The sequence below is a fragment of the Lepisosteus platostomus genome, chromosome 2 (genome assembly GCF_059453375.1).
Source record: "Lepisosteus platostomus isolate fLepPlt1 chromosome 2, fLepPlt1.hap1, whole genome shotgun sequence".
Lineage (NCBI taxonomy): Eukaryota > Metazoa > Chordata > Actinopteri > Semionotiformes > Lepisosteidae > Lepisosteus > Lepisosteus platostomus.
In genome coordinates this window covers 28248597-28269691 of record NC_142612.1, presented here as the reverse complement: position 1 = coordinate 28269691, position 21095 = coordinate 28248597, and the positions used below count along the sequence as shown (strand labels likewise).

At 35.9% G+C, this 21095-nt stretch overlaps 1 long non-coding RNA gene across 1 annotated transcript; it reads right to left on the bottom strand.

The window, feature by feature from the left end:
* Positions 1–19964: 19964 nt before the first annotated feature.
* On the bottom strand, positions 19965–20635 carry LOC148676156 (uncharacterized). Its single transcript, XR_015926035.1, has 2 exons — positions 20601–20635; positions 19965–20402 (listed from the first exon to the last, which is right to left on the bottom strand). It is a non-coding gene; the product is annotated as an uncharacterized LOC148676156 (long non-coding RNA).
* Positions 20636–21095: the final 460 nt, after the last annotated feature.

Below are 21095 nucleotides of genomic sequence, written 5' to 3'. Positions count from 1 at the left end.
TACTAACAATGAAATCCAGAGAGATAGTGGATGGGGGGTATATAACGGAACCAGAGGGGTAAAAGCCCTTTTAAAGAAGGTTTTAGAGTCTAGATTTGAAAGAGTTTATGGGAGGTGTCTCTCTGATATCCTTAGGGATTAGAGTTCCAGAGCATAACAGGAAAAGTCCCTGTCACCCAGTAGAGTATAGATGAGTTTGGGGGACAGATCGGAGACCAGAATTAGAAGACTGAAGGTTGCGAGTAGGACAATAGTAGCTCACACAGGTACTGAGGTTCAAAGCCATGTAGAGCTTTTTAGATGAGCATGAGAATTTTGAGTTCGATGCGAAACCTGATAGGAAGCCAGTGCAAGGACACCAGGATAGGAGTCATGATATCACTTGTTCTAGACCTCATCAGGAGTTTGGCAGTCAAATTTAAGACATACTGGAGTTTGTTCATTGTGGATTTAGAGGAGCGAAGGTGTCGAGTGTAGATAACAGAGCGCTATTAAGCAGATGTATTTTGTCCTCAGAGGTAGAGAAACAAGATAAGGAGGAACGAACAGAAAATTTTACAAAACATGGGGGGGGAGTGTTAGAAACAGGTAATTCTAGATTGAAGAGAATAGCTAAGTGGTCAGGGAGGCCTAGTTTGAGGGAAGAGAAGTGAGAAATGAGTCATTTGCAGTAATTAAATTAAGGGTGTTTCCTTGTTATGTGTCGGGCTGCAAACTGGGTTAGATCAAAGTATCTCAACAGAGCTAAAGTAGAAGACCGTGAGTCGATATGTATATTAAAGTCCCAAAAATAGGGATCCTCTCAAATGTGATACATAAAAACCTAAAAAAGTAAAAAAAGTAAATTGGCCTAAAAAGGCTTCATTAGGTTTGTGGGGCCTATAGACCGTGGCAATGATAGTAGAGTGAGGAATGGAGACATTTTAAACAAGACATGCAAAAGAAAAAAAGCAGAGGTAAAGTAACAGGACTTAATAATTTTATGAAGAACAACAATGCCCCCACCTCTGCCTGTGAGATGATGGAGGTCAAACAAACCAGACCCCAGAGTGACTAGCTGGTTGGACGGGCAGCAGCGTGGGTTCCAGGCACGGTAGCGAGTACATTTTTTAGGTTGGCGCCGAAGTGGGATGGTCTTACAGCCTTGTGCCGAGAGGCAGGGATAGAGACTCCTCAGGTGGATGAAGGAAAGAAACGGTATCTTGTGATGCGGTGAATGTAATGCATCGTATCAGTTTCCGTTGCAGTGACGAGTACCTTAGAAACATTTTGGTGGGATCTGGGACGATGTGTCAAATACCAGAAAGGGAAACTTGAAACAGAGCAGTGGCAGGGGCATAAAAAACTCCTCAGTTGAACAATTCCAGTGGTGAGTTGTTGGTTGTACAATCAGTCACTGATCGAGTGATTGCAATGAGAAGCGGCTACCGTAGATGTTTATGTAAGTAGGAGAAGAAAAAAAAATAAAAAGAGGGAGAAGGAAATGAAAAGGGAAAACTGGCAAGCCAGTGGCAGCCGGAGCGCGCCAGCATTCCCTCTCAACCGGAACCGGAATCAAAGTCAAAACCTGAATGCTCAGCTCAAATAATTTTGTGTGTAAAATAAGTAAAATGTCAAAAACTACAAAACCTAATGCAAAAAACAGTGCTATTAAATACTATATTTTTGGGTGGCTTCTCATCAGCAGGAACTAGAAAGCTTGATTAGACTGGGGGAAAAATAGATGTGAAAACATATTGTAGGAAAACTAGCTCTAACCTGAAAAAGAACTTTTAGCAAGGCAATGATGTAAAGCACGAGGCCAAAGCTACACTGGAGTGGTTTAAAAGGTAGAAAGTGAATGTCCTGGCTTGATTCTGATAAATATCTGCGGCAACACTTGAAATGTGACTGAATGAGACTGTGTTTGAGCGAGTTTGTAGTCAAGAATTGAAGGTGAAAATCGCATCATCCTGGTTAGCAAAATTGGTAGAAGCTTATAAAAAAAATACAAATTTAATGGATACCTAAGTGGCCTCTTCTAGTTCAGTGTTTCCTATCTCAAGTATTGATTCAGAGGGGTCAGCTCATGAAAGTGTTCGGTTTAAGCATTGTAGTTTTGATGAAATTATTAATTTAATAAAATATTAATCTATCTGTTCCCTAACTGCTTCCTGCAACCAATGGGTGCAAAGCAGGATACCCTCTGGACGGGATGCCTGTCCATTACAATGGCACATGCAGACACTAACATCAGGGCCAATTTACCCAGAAGACAATTAACATACCAGCGTGTCTTTGGACTGTGGTAGAAAAGTGAAGTACCAAGGGGAAACCCACATGAACACAGGGCACACATACAAACATTGTGCAGTTAGCATCCCAGGAATTGAACCCAGGGCCCCTAAAAAATATGTGCACATCATTTGTAATTAATCAAAATAGGACATCACTGGAAGAGGGTGAATTCTTTGGAAGGCATTGAATCAACAGTGTTTGAGTCCTGTGCTGCTGTGACATATGCAGCAGTTCTTAACTGTCTGGACTTGCAACTGTAAGGCATTCTAATCCCAGATGGGACACTGCTGCTGTATCCTTTAGCAATAGTGAAGCAAGGTGCTTCACTCAGATTAGTCCTGTAAAATATATTTTATATTGTATATTAATGTTCGCTAGATACATACTGTACATAGAAGTACTTGAAACAGGACTGGTCGAATCCTAGTTCTGATTGCACATGCAATTGGTGAAGCTTGAGTGGTTGTGGTCTGGCCAGGACATCCTCAGATGTCTGTGCTACTGTACACTGAGCTTGATGCGTTCCTATGATCGTTCCTATGAGCTTGCAGTGCTCATCAGTTCTGTGCTAAGTGAGAGTTATAGCAGTTCTTTGCTGTTGGCACTATAGAGTTTTCAGAATGAAAAGATATACGGTAAATAATAATAATAATAATAAACTTTATTTTATATAGCGCCTTTAAAGGTGGCTTCTCAAAGCGCTTATGGCTCTCAAAGCCATAAATGGCTCTATGGTATACTTTTTGGTGGTTGTATGAAAATTGCTTTCATCCCTCTCTTGCTTTTGTAGCAGTTAACTAAATTTACAATTAGGGATCACAAATTTGGTGCATACAAAAAAATAATGGAAGTCTAAATTAGTAAAGATAAAACAAGCAAAAATGTAGATAACAGGTATAAAGTGCATATTGAAGTTTTCTGTAGACTGGGCAATAATTACGTATGAACCTTTATGAATGTATTGCAAAAATAACTTAAAGAAATTTCCAGGCTTAACCATTACCAGAAAATACAGGGAAACTCTGCATATATTACCCATCTAATCCAACTGCAAAGAAGCCTATTGGAATAAGCATCCCCTAAAAGTCCTTTCCATTTTTCCTAAGATACTTGCATGCTGCTGTACATATCCTCCTGATGAAGCATCTTTATGTTGCCCTGTATGTGCTTGGTGTTGTGTGTCAAGTTTTTTACACTATGGGGAGTCTGCTCATTTTATTATGGAAGGAGTCTATACCTTAAGTAGAAGAAAGAGTTGTGAAATATGATCGACTGATCTATCTTCCATTATGAACAATTCTGATCTTAAATTGCAATGTAATGAATTTAGAGACAATGTGTTGTTGGTATGGAGGACTAACCCTGCCAAAATTAAATGTAAACAACACCACTTTAGTTACATGTTGAGTTACTGATGTGTTTAACTTAAGAGTTTCTCTTTCGCCATTTCAAAGATATTTAATTCTACTATTCTTGATGTGGGAAGAGCTCTCCTTTAGTAACCTTTTCAAAACTTGTTTGTGTAACTGTCTACCTGTGGGAGTTGTTGAAGTTATATCTTTATGATCTTGGGTGAGCATTGTGAACATAACTTCAGACAATTAGGCTGGGATGTTTTGTTTTGCTTTTGTACTCACACCAAATTACTCATCATTTAGCTCCAGGCATAGAATTCTCCCAATGTAGTCAACCAGTAATGCAAGATTTCTTCAGGGAAATTGAGGGATTTCCTTATGATCTTCGCACGAAAGGACTTCAATTATGAGAATCCTACTGATAATGCAGCATTTCCTTTGGCTGAAAATAGCATGGCACTTGAAAAACCTTCATTGCCTATCAAAGAACGGGGGAAAGTAATGCCTATACAGCCCTACCAGCAAGATGTATAATTCATAAGAAATTGGCTACAGACATATTGCGCTACATAAAAACAGTAGAAAGCAGAACACCTGAGTCCTCTTCTTTGTCCACGTTTGTAACTTACAGATTCAAAATTCCAGCCAACCAGCCCTTTTCAAACAGCCCTGTTCAATACAGGGTTGCGGGAGAGCTGGAGCCTATCCTAGCAAGCAACTGATGCAAGGCAAGATACACTCTGGATGTGATGCCAGTCCATAGCACAAACACACACACACCCACGTTGACGCCAGTTTTCTTAGAAGCCAATTTACTACCAGTCTTTGAACTATGGGAGGAAATTGAAGTACCCAGAGGAAAGCCACACAAACGCAGGGGGAACATACAAACTCCATGCAAATATTACCCAAGAAATTGAACCTACTGCCCCAACACCGTGAGGCAGCAATGCTAAATGCTGCACCATCATGTCACCCTTAAATTTAAAAATAAATCTTGTCTTTCAATTACTTGACTATAGTTATGTTTGCAATACACACCCAAGATATGAAATAACGTTGATTCAAAAATCCATCCAACCATGGTCACTTCTGGGTTTTCAAAGCTTCTTGAAGATTTGGCTTCTTTGTTGTAGAGTACAAATGTTATTTTTTAAATGTGTCTGCATGTGGTGTAAATTCTGCTTAATCATATTTAATAATTGATGAGGACTACAGACAGTGTAGGATAATTCCTTGATTTTGATTTAATTTCTTAGTGCATATTCAAAAGTTCTGTTGTTTCTTCTTGAATTAATGTATTTTTTAAAATAATACTGTAGCTTCTTCTCTTTAATAATCTCTGGTATCCAAGACTACCTTTTTATAAAGGTCATCAGTTTTGTGGATGATGATGATTTCTATTGTGTAAACACATAGAGGGTAATTTCTTATGTAGAAAAGGAAACGTATATAGAGGGTTTTTTAAAACGGCATTTAAAAAAAACCAATTGTACAGTACTTACATTGTATTGTAATTTTTACAGAATTAATAAAAATGTGCTAGGTTTTAATATTTCTGTTGTGATTACCTAAGGTAAACAAAATAATCTGTTTAGTTCATTTAAAAGTACTGTTTATTTTTAAAATTGCTTTCTGTTAAGAAATTCTTTTTTTCTTGTTTTACTCATTTTAAATAGATGAACTGCAGACAGCAGTGGAATCCTTTAAGTCAGTGTCTGTATTACTAGCAAGAATCCTGTGAATAAAAGGTCGAATTTGTGGAAAGAGGTTACATGCTGTATTTGAAAAGTAATTGGAACACAGTACACTAGTCAACAGGAAAGCTGTAGTCTCTTAATGGTTTTCATTGGACATAGCATGGCTGTATCCTTAATTTAATGACATTACTCTCAAGAACACGTGAGTAACTTGTTTGAAAGGATCATGCTGTTATTCAGTAAACTTTAAGAATTTCCATCGTGTTTTCAGCTCTTTGATAATGACAGGAATTGATAGCTTTGAACAAATTCTTTCAGTAAGAAACTAATTTAGTAAACATGCAGTGTTATGCCAACTGTTTGAAGTCCAGCACCCACTACTGACTGAAATATATAATGACAACAAGGGATTCTTTATTTTATTTAGTTTCTAAGAAGGCAGATATTTTTTTCTTAATAATAAAATGTTTTTAAACACTGTTTCTGTGTGTGGAGGGCTTTTTGTGGGCTTTCCTCACTTTGGCAGTTAACACTAATCAGGATAATCAGAAATGGTACTCTGAGACATACAGTAAGAATAACGACGCTCTTTTTTTTCTGTATTGCATCCAATGGGACAATTATTATTTAATGCACAGCAAAGGTCCATAAGGTTCCCAAGCCATAAAGGCTTATTTTAAACATATTTTATAAGCAAACAGCATTCAAAACATCCCAATAAATAACAGGTGGGCAGAAGCATTTTCACAAACCCCCAGCTAATCTTTGTTTCAGGGCTGATCAAATGTCTTTTTATATGTTATGATTTTTCTAACATTGTTTTCATTGTGGTTCAAAGTCTTTTCTTTCTTCAAGAGCATAAATATATTTTGGCATAACTATCAAATGAACGGTTTTGTCTTAAGAAGTGAACTCCTCTGTGCTGGTAAGAGCCATTTGCTGTCCTTAAATTATTTTTTTTAAATTGCTTTCTGTTGACAAATTCTTTTTTTCTTGTTTTACTCATTTTAAATAGATGAACTGCAGACAGCAGTGGAATCCTTTAAGTTGGTGTCCGTATTACTTTTTTTGAGTAATAAAGGTCGGGCATTTGAACTGAAATGAGGCCATGTCTTAGTTGAATCCTGGTCTTCCTGAACTAAAGAATCCTGTAATCCCCTGTTGGTCATCTTCCTAAAGGAGTGTGCTGTCAGTGATTCGTTGCTGTTTTAAGCCTCGCTATCTGATATGGTGTAAGAAGTGCTTTATTTCTCCCTTCTGCTACAACTTAGATTCATGCTTCGTAACTCAAGCTTTGAGAAATGGTAAAAATTCTCAAGATAGGTTAACCTACTTAAAGATCCTTTCTTGGGAACTTCAGGAACATGAAAGCTGTCAGTGGTTGCAAAATACTAATGTAAATTGTTATTCAAGTGCAGATATTGTTGGTTATGTTTGTACATGTGCCTCAGCCATGTTATACTGTAACTAACTAAAATAAACACCTATTCACACACACATATCATTTAAAAAATGTATAATAACTACTCTTGTACCTTTGAAATATTCCTTGGGACACCGAAGTTCTATAGGTCCCCCTTTTGAAGATGTCAATGGGCCGTATTAGAATTACATTAATTCCTTTTATCATGAAAAGCTGATTTTGAGATACTTTATAAATCTATAGGTAGAATGACCTGCTCTCTTTGTTAGTTTTATTCACTGTCTCCTTTCTGATGCAATAAAGATATAACTTACAGTGATAGAGGGTCAGAAACGGTTCAGTTATCGGCTAATACAAGGGGAAAATGAGAATAAATTAACACAGAGTCTTTTATACTGTATAAGCTGACAATATTGAATGCTGTCATCGGAATTCCTTTGTGAAAAGGACTAAGGTCTTATTTCCATACCCCAACAATTGACAGCAGACAGTGATCCCTCTGCTGCCAATTATATTGTGTAAAACAAGCCTGTGATGTCGGCCTTGTATCAGTTTGCTAGTAAAGAATGCAACATGCTGAACTCTGCATCTTGTAATACATATAGATGCAAAGAAGTGCACTTTTACTAGCTCCTCATTTAATGTGTAACCTATATGTTTGTATTGGGTTCCTTCATCCTGAATGCCTGAAAGGGGGAAAATTATGCCAATAACTGTTTAACTAGGTTAATTTGAGTCTTGAGTTGTTTCATTCTTTTTTGTTTATTCTAATTTTCTTCTGCAAGACTAGCAGACACTTTAATTACACAGTCTAGTTTCTTTTACAAGTTCAAATGAGTAATTTAAATTTAGATTTTGAACACTGCTTACCATGACATATAAGGATTCCTTCACAACCAGTTAAATCTTAACTTAATCATAATTTCTTTGTAGAGGGCTTCGTTAGTATAATATACTGGTGGTAGACATTAGGATAATAGATGTACAAATGTGGAAATATAATATTAGAATCCATTCATACGGTAATGATCAGCTTTGATGTAGAAATAATATTTATACGCATTATCTGGCACAAAAGAGAGCAGACACAAACGCAGCACATTTTTTGGTTGTTTTCTCTTGTAGCTTATGCAGGGCCTGATATAAATGCTTTATAAGGTTGATGCAGTATTGGTGCCATGGGTGTGTAACAGTTGTGGAAAGACTGGACACTTCCAGTCCTTAGTGGTATTTAGGAACAGTGCTTTACAGAACATCAGGGATGATGTATTTTTTTGCTGTAGCATTGTTTATATCAGTATTTTTCATATGCTGCATTATTGTTTCTCTATTATATGAGGCTTTAAATAAACCTTAGCAACACCAAAAAAGATGCATAACAAAAGAAAATTATACAATTATAATTGACAAAATTTTGGCTTTTTATTATGTTTGCTAAATAGGCAATTCATATTTTGCTAAGCGTTTACCATCACTATTAACAGACCCAGAGAGTCCTGCATATGCCAAATTACTGCATGAATCCATCAATAAATTAAAATTAAAATTAAGGTGTATAGCCGTAAAGAAACTAACAACTGCCATGACATTTCTTGTTCCTGCTCCAGATGTCCTCTGGCAAAGATTGTCAACCTCATATTAAATTCTCAGGTTTTCGGGGCAAAATACATCTATCAAAAAAGAAATAATGAACTTGAAGAGCTAATGCCCTGAAGAACAGTCACAAAGAATTATATACTTCTATGAGACATGACACTGGCAATTGATAAGTACCTGGAAGTTGGCACATACATTGCTACATGTGCCTATCAATAAAGAAGATTATTTTGTGAAATGGTTATTACAGCTGAGATCTGGAGGGCTCTAGATTCCACCTTTAATGAGAAGGAATGAATCACATACACTTGCAGCTCAACTTGAAACAAGTGAGATGTAATGTTTTTTCTTCTTCTAGGGCTTTATTAAATAGATCCCTAGTCTGCATTAATTCAGATGCTTTATTTATTTACATTTCAACAGGATTATTATATGCAAAGCCTTATTTGGGATTCATTCAATGCATTGTGATATCATGGTTTTGCACACAAATTCTGCATACTTGCTTTAATTAACAACAGCAGCAAGCAGATCATTGCCAAATGATATTTTGTTTTTCTGCTAATCCTCATGTCCCCAAATTCTTGAAATGCTAGCATCCACTTTAGAGCATGAACTTTGCTTTTGGTACTGTGAAAGAAAACAACTTTGAAAAGTCTGCAAATTGATGATTAAGGTGGAACTGCTATCTGCATTGGTGAATAGAATGTCTGAAGCACTTCCCAGGGTACACATTACAATCACTAGGTTTCTGTACTAACTGATATCTTTCAGTTGCTATACACAGCAATAACTGTGTGTGCTTCATATTTTTGTTCTTTAAAACATTTTAATTTTGGATTCTGCTCCTTTACTGTTGTACTGCTGAGATATGCTGAAGGAAATACCATACTTTGTGACTGTTTGTGAGGTCTGCGTTTTACATTAGTGTTGATAAAGCTTTTGTTCACAGTTTAAATGTGTAGTTTCAGTTTTGTCTTTTTATAACAATAGGAAATCGGAAAGAATGGCTTATGATTGCATTTCTCAAAGCTTGTTGTTTACATTGGCCTTTGAGTAACATTGACTGTGTCCATCTGTTGAGGTTTTCTTTGGGCTTCCTTAGTCCACTACCTAGCTGAATCTTATTTCATCGACATTACTGCATTACAAGGGTATCTATTAATTATAGCCCAAATATTGTATTTAATCGTTTAAATAAAGTGTTGCTTCATTCAAAACTGATACTTCTTGCCTGATCTCATCATATTTTAGAAGCTAAAGAAGACCAAACCTAGTCGTATTAGGATTTGAGACCTCCAAGGAAATCCAAGTTGATGCGGTAAGTGGTGTTGGTTGACAAGCAGGTGGCATACTGCCCTCTGGACCAGAATAAAAAAAAAAACAATATGGTGACTGGGGCATCTGTGCTGTAGGATGTGATGTGCTTCAGATGAGGGATTAAACTAAAGTTTTGACTGCCTAAAGATCGTGTGGCACTATTGTAAGAGTAAGTGTGTTACCATGTGTCCTGGTTAAATTTCATTCTGTGCTTTAGTAATGTGGCTGCCTAGTTCCCATGTAATTATATTGGTAATGTAATTTCTCACACTAATCCACCTAAATCCAATTGCAAACACTCTTAACAATCCTCTCCACTTCCTGTGCCATTATATTATTTAATGTTGGTAATAGTTGTTTTCAAATAAATAAGTGAAACAATACCTCATTGTGTTTAATATAAAAGACAATTATGTTGTGGTCCCAGTTAGATATTCCCAAAGTAACAATATTAAAAAAATATTAAAAAGAAAGACAAGACTTAAATTATCTTTAATAATGGATGTTTTTGGCAATGGATAATAAAAAAAGTTATTTTGCTGTTGTAGCACTAAAAGAACTATTGAGGATGAAGTAAAATATATCGAGGACAAAAATGGGAAACTTCTTGATAATGAAAGGAGAAATGTCTGATATACTAAACAAGCATTTCATTCATGTATTCACGAAAGAAAAAGTAAAAAACATGTATTAGGAAACAGAAGGGCAAATTTCTGTGAAAAAGTGTATAAGCACCAAAAGGAAGAAACGTTTCAGGTGCTAGAAGCACTCAGGAAATAAGAGATGTTACTCAAAAGAGCACAACTCTTCCAATAAGTGGTAGTACCCATGGACTGCAGGATTGCTAATGTAGTACCCATCCATGAAAAGGGTTAGGAAACTGAACCATGTAATTATAGACCAATACATCTGCTGTACATGTAAGATAGTGGAAATGGATAGAAGAAATAAGATAGATATTTACTTATATGTAAATAATATCCTAGGATTTAGAAAACATAGGTCTTACTTCAACAACCTGTTCTTTGAACAAAACAACAACAGTAATGGATAGACCTAGGACGCATGATATGATATATGAGATGTTCCCCATAGAATATTCATTCTCAAATTCCAGGAAAATGTTTCGATTGAGGCTCGGTTATTAAATAGAAATAGGTGTGTAAAGATAAGGGATGAATACTCAGATTGGGGTAATATAATTTGTGGTGTAGCATAAGGATCTGTACTGGGACCATTACTCTTCTTAATTTATATCAGTGATATAGAGTCCAGAATAGTAAACTAGTTAAGTTTGCTGATGATACCAAATTAAGAGGATTAGCAAACACTGTAGATTTAGTTAATGAAATTCAAACAGATATACATAAAAGTCAAAATTGGCAAACTCTTTACAGATGACGTTTAATGTGAAGTGTATAAATACATTGTAAATATAAATGGGAAATTCTGAGCTAGAAGTGGCTACTTATGAAAAAGACTCTTGTGTATGTTGACACATCATTTATGTCTTCTAGAAGTTGGGGGAGCAATTAAAAAGGCAAAAAACGCTATTATAAATAGGTAAACACATAATGCACTAGTAAGGTCTGATTAAGAGTATTTAGTAAAATGTTGGTCACCACTTTATAGAAAAGGTATTGTTGCTCTGGAATCAGTCCAGAGAAGAACAACCGGATACACTTCAGAGTTTAAGGGAATGTCCTACTCTGACAGGCTGAAGGAACTGAAACTTTTAAACTTTTAGTCTTGAATAGAGAACACTACAAAGAGGCCTCATACAAATATTCAAAATACTGAGGTGTCAACAAAGTCAACCAAACAGATTCCAAAAGGGTAAAGAAGTGTTGTTGAAGCCGATACCCTGGTTTGTTTCAAGAAAGATGGGCCAAATGGCACACACAGACAAAAACACACAGTCAACCAAGACCAGTTTTCAGTTTTCCCAGAAGACTTTTAATCTTCCAGAATGTCTTTGGACCATGGGAGGAAATTGGAGCACCTGGTGACAGCCCATAGATAGCACCCTAGGAACTGAACTAAGCTCCCAAGCACTGCAAGGCAGCAATGCTCACCACTGCATCACCATGACACCCAACACTGTACTCCATTCTTATATAATTTTAACAGAAACAAACACTTTTCATTCTTTTATGAAAATATATGTATTTTTAAAAACACTGTACAGCATTTAACTGATGTAATTACATCGCTGTCCTACTGTTACAACATTTTAATAGTGTTGCATACTACAGTTAAATTAAATCAAAGGAATAGGTGACAGCATTTCTTGTTCTGTGGTTTTAACAAAATGAATAATCTTACAAAATTTGTCTATTTGTCCACTTTTCAGTTATCTTTTTTAAACTACTAAACCTTTTAAATGTTTTTTGTAAATTTTCCAGATTGCATAATATTCCTAATACGTGTTCCCAAAAAATAAATGCTAAGATTTCAACAGAGCAAATGCCTAATATTCTGTACAGATGTGTATTTTGAAATATTAACAAAATTTAAAGATCTACATGAAATTTGGGGGTTCAGCATTTTATTCTGATTTTTATTTATGTCGTATTGCACAATATGTTACAGTATTCGAAGACATTCAAACACGAATTGGCTGCAGTCGAGTATGAAAGAAGAGGGCATCTTAAGAGCTTTCTGATTACTCCCATCAGGTCTTACCTCTGCTGCCTGGCTCAAGCCTTATTGTAAAAAATGTCATTGGGATTAGTTATTTAAGCAGGACTAATATTAAATCCGCATTTGAATTGAGGCCATCATAGATATGAAATGAAGGTCATCTTTGTACCACAAAAATTAAGGGATTATCTTACCCTTGCATCACACCCATCCCACCACAATGACTATTTGGTTACACATGTAGCCTGTCTGATCTATTAGCACTCAGAAGAGGAATTGAAAACACCCAACATATGAATCCATAACTAGACAGGGGTCACGCTTCCTCTAGGAAGCCAGCTAAAGGCACACAGTGGCTACAAAAAAAAGGTTTGGCCTGAAGAGGTTTGAGCTGCAGCACCAATGCTTGCTGCAAAGGAACAGGTAGAGGTTACTTCTGCACTAAAAGGAAAAGTGAATAACAAAAAGGCAACAAGTTTCAGCTGCTGAGGGAAAAACAACAACACATTGGCTACATTGCCTTCTTCAGGTCTTTAGGAAACTGAGGGAGAAAGAAAGAATGCTCTGTTAATACTTTGCCTCATATTCCAGCTCCCTCTATCCTTTCCCTCAAACACCACAGAGGAAGACACCATTCCAAAATGTTTTTTTTTCTCCTTTTGTTTATTTTTCAGTTTGGAATTAAGCTCTGTTTGTCCTGAAACAGGATTACAGTATATTTGGATCCTGATACTTAACACAGGAAAACTCATGTGACGAGTGCCAGTGCACTAACTTAACCATGAGATAAATTACACTTTCTTGTCTTTGGCTTTGCCCTCTGAAGTGACCCTGTTTATTCCTAATACTGTATGTCTGACCAGTGAAAAGCTTCAGGTAGCAGGGCAGTACAGTTGCTATCCACTATCCAATGGAGCCAGCAAGCCTCTGAAGGCCACAGCACAGGAAGCGTAGCAATACATGCGACAACCATATTTACTTTGCATTCACTATCAAATATTTCCTGTTTGTTCCTACTTTATACAGCATTAGCTGTTTAAAATGTTTTGTGCCTTTACCTAAACTGAACTGCATTCTGAAGAAATACATTTGAATTGCCTTTAAGGGGTTAACTGTCTACACTATTGCTTTGTCTAATTTCTGACAATTTGCAGTAACATGTTAGAAATTAACTCCTCCAGAATTGCAGTTGCTTTCCAACCAAATAAATGTTAAAAATAGCATGAAGAATATTTTGTTTAAAATATATGTACTTGAAGGCTGTGCTGAGACAGATTTATGTATGTAGGACACTATAGAAATGCAAAAATCAAGAGATAATGCTGTCAAGTGAAGTTTAGACTTATTTCACATTTCATACCAGAGTACATCTTCTTCCATATTTATATTCACATGAGCTAAATACAAATTTCATGTTGTGCAGCTAATTTACAAGAAAGAAGAATTGATTATTTAATTATTATTTAAGAATTTGTGCTCATACTGTACGAGTAATGGATAATATACAATATAACTAGAAAGTTAGGATTTTGTATTTAGGCTTTACCAGCTTAAGTTGATGTAATGAATGACAAAGGGAATTAAAGTTCCCTTTGGAACTGCAATGGTTCAGTATTGTTATGACAGTGTAATAAAAATACCTGGGAAGGTTTTCTGTTGGAATCAGTGGATCCTAATCCAGGTCCTGCAGATCCCCTGTGTCAGCAGATATCCATTGCAGCTTACCTGGGAAACACTAGTTCTAACAGAAGCGATTAACCAACTTACTGACTTGTTTAGAGTTTCTTTGTTTCTCTGTTTTCTGCACTCAGTCCTTAGTTTTAAAAGTGCCCAACTTCAGGTATATAGTTCCAACAATATCCACATAAAGAACTCTATGTACTCGGTATGTAACTCATTTATCATTCAAGGGCTGGGAGCCATTGGACATGTACATTGGAATTCCTATGTAATCTCTGTCAGTGAATTGTAGTTCTATTTTGGGCCTAAAAATATGAATAGACAGTTGACATTCAAAGCCTGCAAGGAATGAACAGAGTTCAAATCTTCCACATCTTTCATGCACGGACCAGAAGGCAGTTGATGCATATGGAAATCAGAAATTGGTTGAGAACTTTCAGCACAAAGTCTTCTTTTCTGACTGAGGTTGGATTGGAGTCAATGTCCGGTGGAGGACATGCATCTGGAAGTGAATTGATCTTCTGTGTAATTGCTCATTGCTGCAGAAAAAAAAAATATTGGAAGAAGTTGTTTTTTGCTTGTTGTGTTTTCACACACACAAATGCATGTAGGACCCCATATTGGAATGCTTTGTTTAAAGCCCTCTCTCTTCTCTGTTTTTTTTTAAAGTGTAAGCTATTACATGGAATTGTGCTGACCCCTGCTCATGGATCAGTTGGCCAGCCTATTAAATGCTGATCCACTTGAACCTGAAAATTAATTATGAGGCTCCTGGGTCAGAGGAATGTACCTTAGTATTTAAGACTCCACGATATGGTCTTCTTAACATCCTTATCACATATTAACAAAATGTGAGTGGAAATATAAAGTGGTGGTGATACTGATGTTTAGAGAATTACATTTTGAGCAGCATGACAACTGAGACATACTATTGTGGATCTAAATATTCTCAGCATTCAGAACCAAATTGCTATGTCTTAGTACTAATGCTCTTCAAAACACACAAAAGCTTGCAAATTTCCTAAATCATATTGAACTGAGCTGCATATTACAACATTTTAAACAAGTGATAATGAGCATCAAAACATACAAAATCAAGGTATTTTAGTTAAATATATAAAAATATATTGTAAGTGGTCACCTTTTAAGAGTAGTTTATTCACAAAAATTGACTTATTCCTGCATTAAAGATAATAGGTAAAATGCCGAAATACTAATTATAATACTGGCACTTATATTAAGTTTAAATTCATTAATTTCCTTCTTTCCAGTTATGTAATGGGGTAGATAATTTAAACTCTGTATAATTTACCAAAGACAGCTTTTTGGTAGCTACAGATGTGCAAGTATTTCTGTTATGAATATCTGTTTCATTCTCCCACATTTAAAGTCTGTTGTACAAAATTGTAAAGCATAGGGTGAAAAACATGCCACATGTAATCTGCAGCCACTAGCAATCCAGTAACATGGATTGGATCACATTCTGAAGTGCGTTGATTATTGTTCCTAAACTGCTGGCCGACTTCAGGGCTGACATTCAAAACATAACAAAAACAACAAAAAAAGAAGGTTTAGCAGAAACCCGAAATTCAAGTTCTGCTTACCAAGCTGACCCAAATCTTCAGCCTCTTCCTTACCCTCCTTTGTGAGAAGGCCCTGAGGTGACAGCATTTCCCTTTCAGTGTGATTGAAAGCACATTTACATAGCACGGCTAATGAGAGATCAACACTAGGCAAGCGTATTGAATATAATGCTTGCTTGTAAAAATAATGAGCGAGTGATTGATCCATACTCAAACAAATTGGTTAACTGAGTTAATACCAAAGGCAGATTAAGGCTGGTGCCAAATGTACCCTGGCATGCAGCACCAGTTGTAAGAGGGTCCCTAACTTGTCATTACATTAGCACATGGTCAAAGAGTACAACCTAACAGTTTCATAATCTCCTTTCCTGCACAATTAGGCTACTATAATAAGCGAGCTGTCAGGGCTGAGAAAGGCAAAAGAAAATCATCTCAGACTGCGAGGAAGGGATCTATTACTGTAATGAATGGTAAGAAGTAAATGTTTCTTGACTTTTTTCTCAGAAGCTGTAAAAATATTAACAGTTTTGCTGCCATTCATTATCCCAACTGTCCATTTTGTTTTGATGAGGCCAGACAAAGGCAAACAGAGAAACAGACAGGCAGGGGGCTCTTTACAAAGCTGCGTCTTTAACAGATGGGAAAATCTGATGCTGAAGGTGTTGGACAGTGGGACAATGGCATGTTTCGGGGAAGACGATGAAATAATACATAAAAATAAAACTGACAAAAGGGAGAAAACTAAAGCAGAGAAAAAAATAGACGAGTAGAATACAGACGGGATGAAAAGAATGAGAGAATTCGGTAGTGCTTCTTGCAAAAAAAAAAACATTGATGACACCCCAGCTCCATTCTTCCGCTTTCCCTTTTCTCTGCTTTTCGCCTCGCAGCACGCCGGGCTAAGCTGGGAGCTGTAATGTCATTAAATTGCAAATGCTTTTTTTCATTTCCGACACACACTGTTTACTTATCTGGCAAAAACATATGTTGGAAGGAATCCGTTAAATTCTGCCCATTGCCTTGGGTGAAAGTGCAATAGAAACGGGCCCACTGAGCTCCTTCTTTCGTCTCCTTTTAGCACTTCGCCTTATCTACAAGGCTGCTTAGCAGCAAACTGGCGAGTTCAATGAAAAATGAAGATACAGCGGGAGATTAGTAAAGAACAGTGAGGGGAAAAATGCTTGGAGAGAGGGTCATCCCATTGCAAATGATTTCACTCCTCTCGATCTGCATAAATGACTATTTTTAAGGCATCTCCAGCGTCTGTATATTTTTCTCACTCTGCCACACATTTAATTTCACGCCCCGTGTTCTGAATATGCTTAAATGCATATCTCAGATGCACCTTTAAGCCAGAGGAAAGAAGGGGGGGGGGGGAACGAAAGCAAAATTAAAGATAAAATGGTGTGATTTGCACTACAAGTCTATTACTTTGTGGCATTTACATATAGTTTACCTCTGCAATTCCAAGATTTTTTTTCCCTTCATATCTGCATTTCAGCTTGTATAAATATGTATAAATCTTTGTTGAGAAAAAATAGTATTCCCAGCAGTATTAGAAAGTTTGAAGGGTGCACTTTCTTCTTACAACTTATTCCCCCTCTCAGGAGAGTTCTGGCAGACGATGATGTGCTTTAGAGGTATGTACTTCAGGCTTGTTCTACAATAGCTGCAGCATGAACTTCATTGTGCTTTTTAATCCTCACAGCACTGTTCAGTACAATGCAGATAATAACAACTGTCCCAGACTCAGACTGGTTAGTTAAAACCGAAGTTGGCAGGACTGAAGTGTTGTAGCTGAAGCAAAACCTTGTGTTTCTTCAAGGGCACAGAGTAACAGTACTGTCAAGCTGCATGCCTGACAAGTTTGCAGTGTGCCATATACCCTTCATCATTCCAGATGAAAGCTACAAATAATGGAAGGAGAATTTTTTAGTTTTATCATACTGCAATGCAGTTATGGGGGCTCATCCATAAATTCTATTAAAGCTGTAGTGAGTAACTTAAAGTTCTGTTTACACATTGGGACCTGCCTCACTCAAACCTGAATTAAAACTCTCAATCAGAGCTGGATTCTAAGGGAGAATAGGCTATTCAAAGCCCACCTACACTTTATTAATATCGACCATTTTAGATTTGAAAAGTTTCCACTAGGTGCCAAAAATTGGCAAACAAAATTAAATATGAAAGGTGACTATAGAAAACTCAAGGTATTGAAATTTCTGCATGAGATTAGAGCTTATTCATAATTCGGGACTCAAGGTAGATAAATAAGGTTAAAAATATTGTATTTTTGTACTGTACTAAACTAAAATACAGTGAACAGTTGTACATTATGTACAACTAAAATGCATTTAAAATGCAACTGGTGAAAAATAACAAGAGGCCCTAGCTAGAACCATATTACATTTGTAACTAGTATTAGAGTTATGAACAAATATTCTTAAATTATTCTTACTGTATATCTCATTACTCTTAATTGTTTTCTTGCTTTCCAAATATAAATGTATTCAGACTAGTGTACAGCAGGTCCTGTCCGTCTTAATTGGATTTTCACTTGTATCCAATGTGTTCTAGTTACCTTCCTGATGGTTGAGTAATGTATTGTTCATTTGGCTCACACAGCAATTGTTCTTTAAGTAATGTGCTGTAATGTTGATGTTGCTTACACATTTTTTGTGGACCATAAAACATGATCCCAGTCTTGCTTCACGTGACAAGATAAGTCTAGTATGATGTGCCATTCTACCTTTTACACAGGATGTGAGTCCCCCCTGCATTATTCTTTTGTCAAAAGACTCAACTGCACAACTGATCTCTTCCCGAAGCTACTAGTACTTCAAGGATTTTAATTCTGTAAATAGCTCCAAAACCTCTCTTATGAGGTCTCCCCCAAAGCACTATTGAACTTATCAGGCCTGCCTTGTGCTTTTTCTGATGGGGGCATTATGCTGAAATGTAAATCTGTAAGCTTGAAGAGAAGTGGGTGGGGAACTTTAAAGAAGGAGAGGTAACTGTGGGTTTAAAGACTAAATTAAAAAAAAGTGAAAGGTTTTTGTTTATCACTCCTGTGGAGCAGCCACACTTCCTATCCAGGGGTCATAACACAGAGAGAATACGCACTGCTGGTGAAGATGATAAGTCCTGGATTGACATCACTCTCTGCAAGTCTGAATACTGAAGTGAATGTCAGGATGCCATGTACCTGTTATCCTGTCAAACATATCTTTAATATACTCTAATCATGCTGGTCTTTAGGTCTTTGGTGCATTTTGCAAAGCTCTGATTATAAAGGAGATTCAGAACAGCATATTGCCAACATATAATTATTTTATTGCATATGATGTACATAGCTGTATGACCTTGTTACAGAATCACAGCCTGAACTTTCTATTTATGTCTTATAGATAAGAAACCAGCTACCTTTTTATCCAAAGGTGTTCTGTTTAGTATGAACTATCCCAATGGTTGTGACTATAAATAGTACATAGTATTATACAAGGCAGAGGTTTTATGCTGGAGATTCAAACCTGATGGTCAATGCTTGTGTGCTTTTACTTGCACCAGAAGGCCCGCAGGCTATAATGCATTGTCGTAACAGATTAAACTAAAGGTTTGGATAAATATTTTGGGATGGTAGCTTGCTGTATACAGGTTTACATATACTGTAGGTTGTTAAAAATAAAAAAAATCAGTTAAATATATGAAAATATTATCTGTGTCATCTAATTTTCTTTCTAGTTTCTAATTTTGAAAACAGGAAGTCACTCTGTCATCTTATTTAATGATATTCCTTGCTCAGTATAACAAATATATATCTCATGCTTGAGTTTTTTGGAGGTTTGTTATTTATGCCATATCTGTTCGAAATTACACTATATTCAATTCAAAATAGATGAGTCTGTCTGCCCTTAACAGTCTACTTATAAAAACCAACGAGTTAGAATTGAGCAGACAAACTGAAGGACCATTGACAACACACTGCTGCCCTCTAGTAACCAAATTGCAAAATAACATTTTTTAAAACAAGCAATGGACCAGCTATTGCGAAATTCTTCTATTCTTAAAATAATTTAAAAGAACATAATGTAATATTATAAAGTCATTGTTTTACACAACACTTTTTATTGATTTTTCACTACATATAAAAAAGTGGTTCTCATTATACCAAAATGAATGTATGCAGATTTCTTGTTGTTAGTTGTTAGTGGATGGATATTTGATCAAATAAGACCACTTTTTTATTCTTTCAGATACAATTTTGCTTATAACTGACAGCCTATCATAGTGCTAACAGAATCTTAGAAATGTCTTGGTAGAAACAAAAGAGCAGTACATTTCCAGTACTTGTAATGCATCAATAGAGTAAATAAAGAACACAAAACTATTTTAAAATTTAATAGATGTACATCCATTTATTTACATCTGAAAATAATGCTCAGCATTTAGAAGCTTCCTATATAAAACATGCATCATTTAAGTCTGACTCATGACTTGTTTTTTTAAATTGAATTAACTATTTTAAAACAAAAACATCAACAGTGGTTATTGATGTGATTGAAGCACCATTCCATTGGCTAGAAATAACAGTCTAAATATTTTACACATTGTACATACTTTACAGGCACTTGTGAAATTTTAACACAGTAAATGCTGAAGGGAAACGCATTGTTTTTTAACCCTAAAGTGACTCATCTTGAACGGAACATCTTGTTCAGAGGAAAAAGATTCAGCATTTGTATTCAAGTGTATCACTAAATGTAAAATCACAAAAAACAAAAACACTGAAATTTTACTGTCAAAATCTAGGTTTTTTTAACTACTACTAAAGGATCTCTCAAATGTTCCAATGTACACTATATGCATGCAGACCAGTATATATGTATAGTACAATTTTGCAGTATGAGATGGATCAAGTAAAAGCACCATCCGGATTGTACTTGATTTGCTAAAAGTATAGGTTCTTCATTCTAAAACATTCCAGTAGATAACTGCAATGTCTTCTTTTTTAAGATTACAAGACTGTAATGATTTCCTTTTGAAAGGACTGATACTGATTTGAAAGGACTGATTTATGATTAAAAACTATATTTGAGTATCCATTTCCAATCTGAGAGACAAATTTTCACCTGTGAAGGAGGAAATTCAAAATCCAGTTTTATATGATTTAAAAGTCAGAGGCATAATAAGAATGTTATTGCATATTATGGGAATAACAGAATCTGTAAAGTAACACACTTAGAGATGTACATCCATGTGTACATTAAAAAACAAATCTCTTGTAAATTTTCTTGCTTCTCCTTTTTGGTGCTCTATAGTTGTCAACACTTTTTCTTGAATTATGGCTTTAATTGTCAAAACAAGCTTTCTAAAACTTAAAAAAATAAGAGAAGGGGATCAATCACAATAAATGAAAGTGTCAGCATAATGTTAAATTAAATCTTGCCAGCATGAGGTATTTAAAATACTGCTTAACGTAAGGCTAATTCTGCTCTTCTTCTGTTAGAAGCATCTTTTG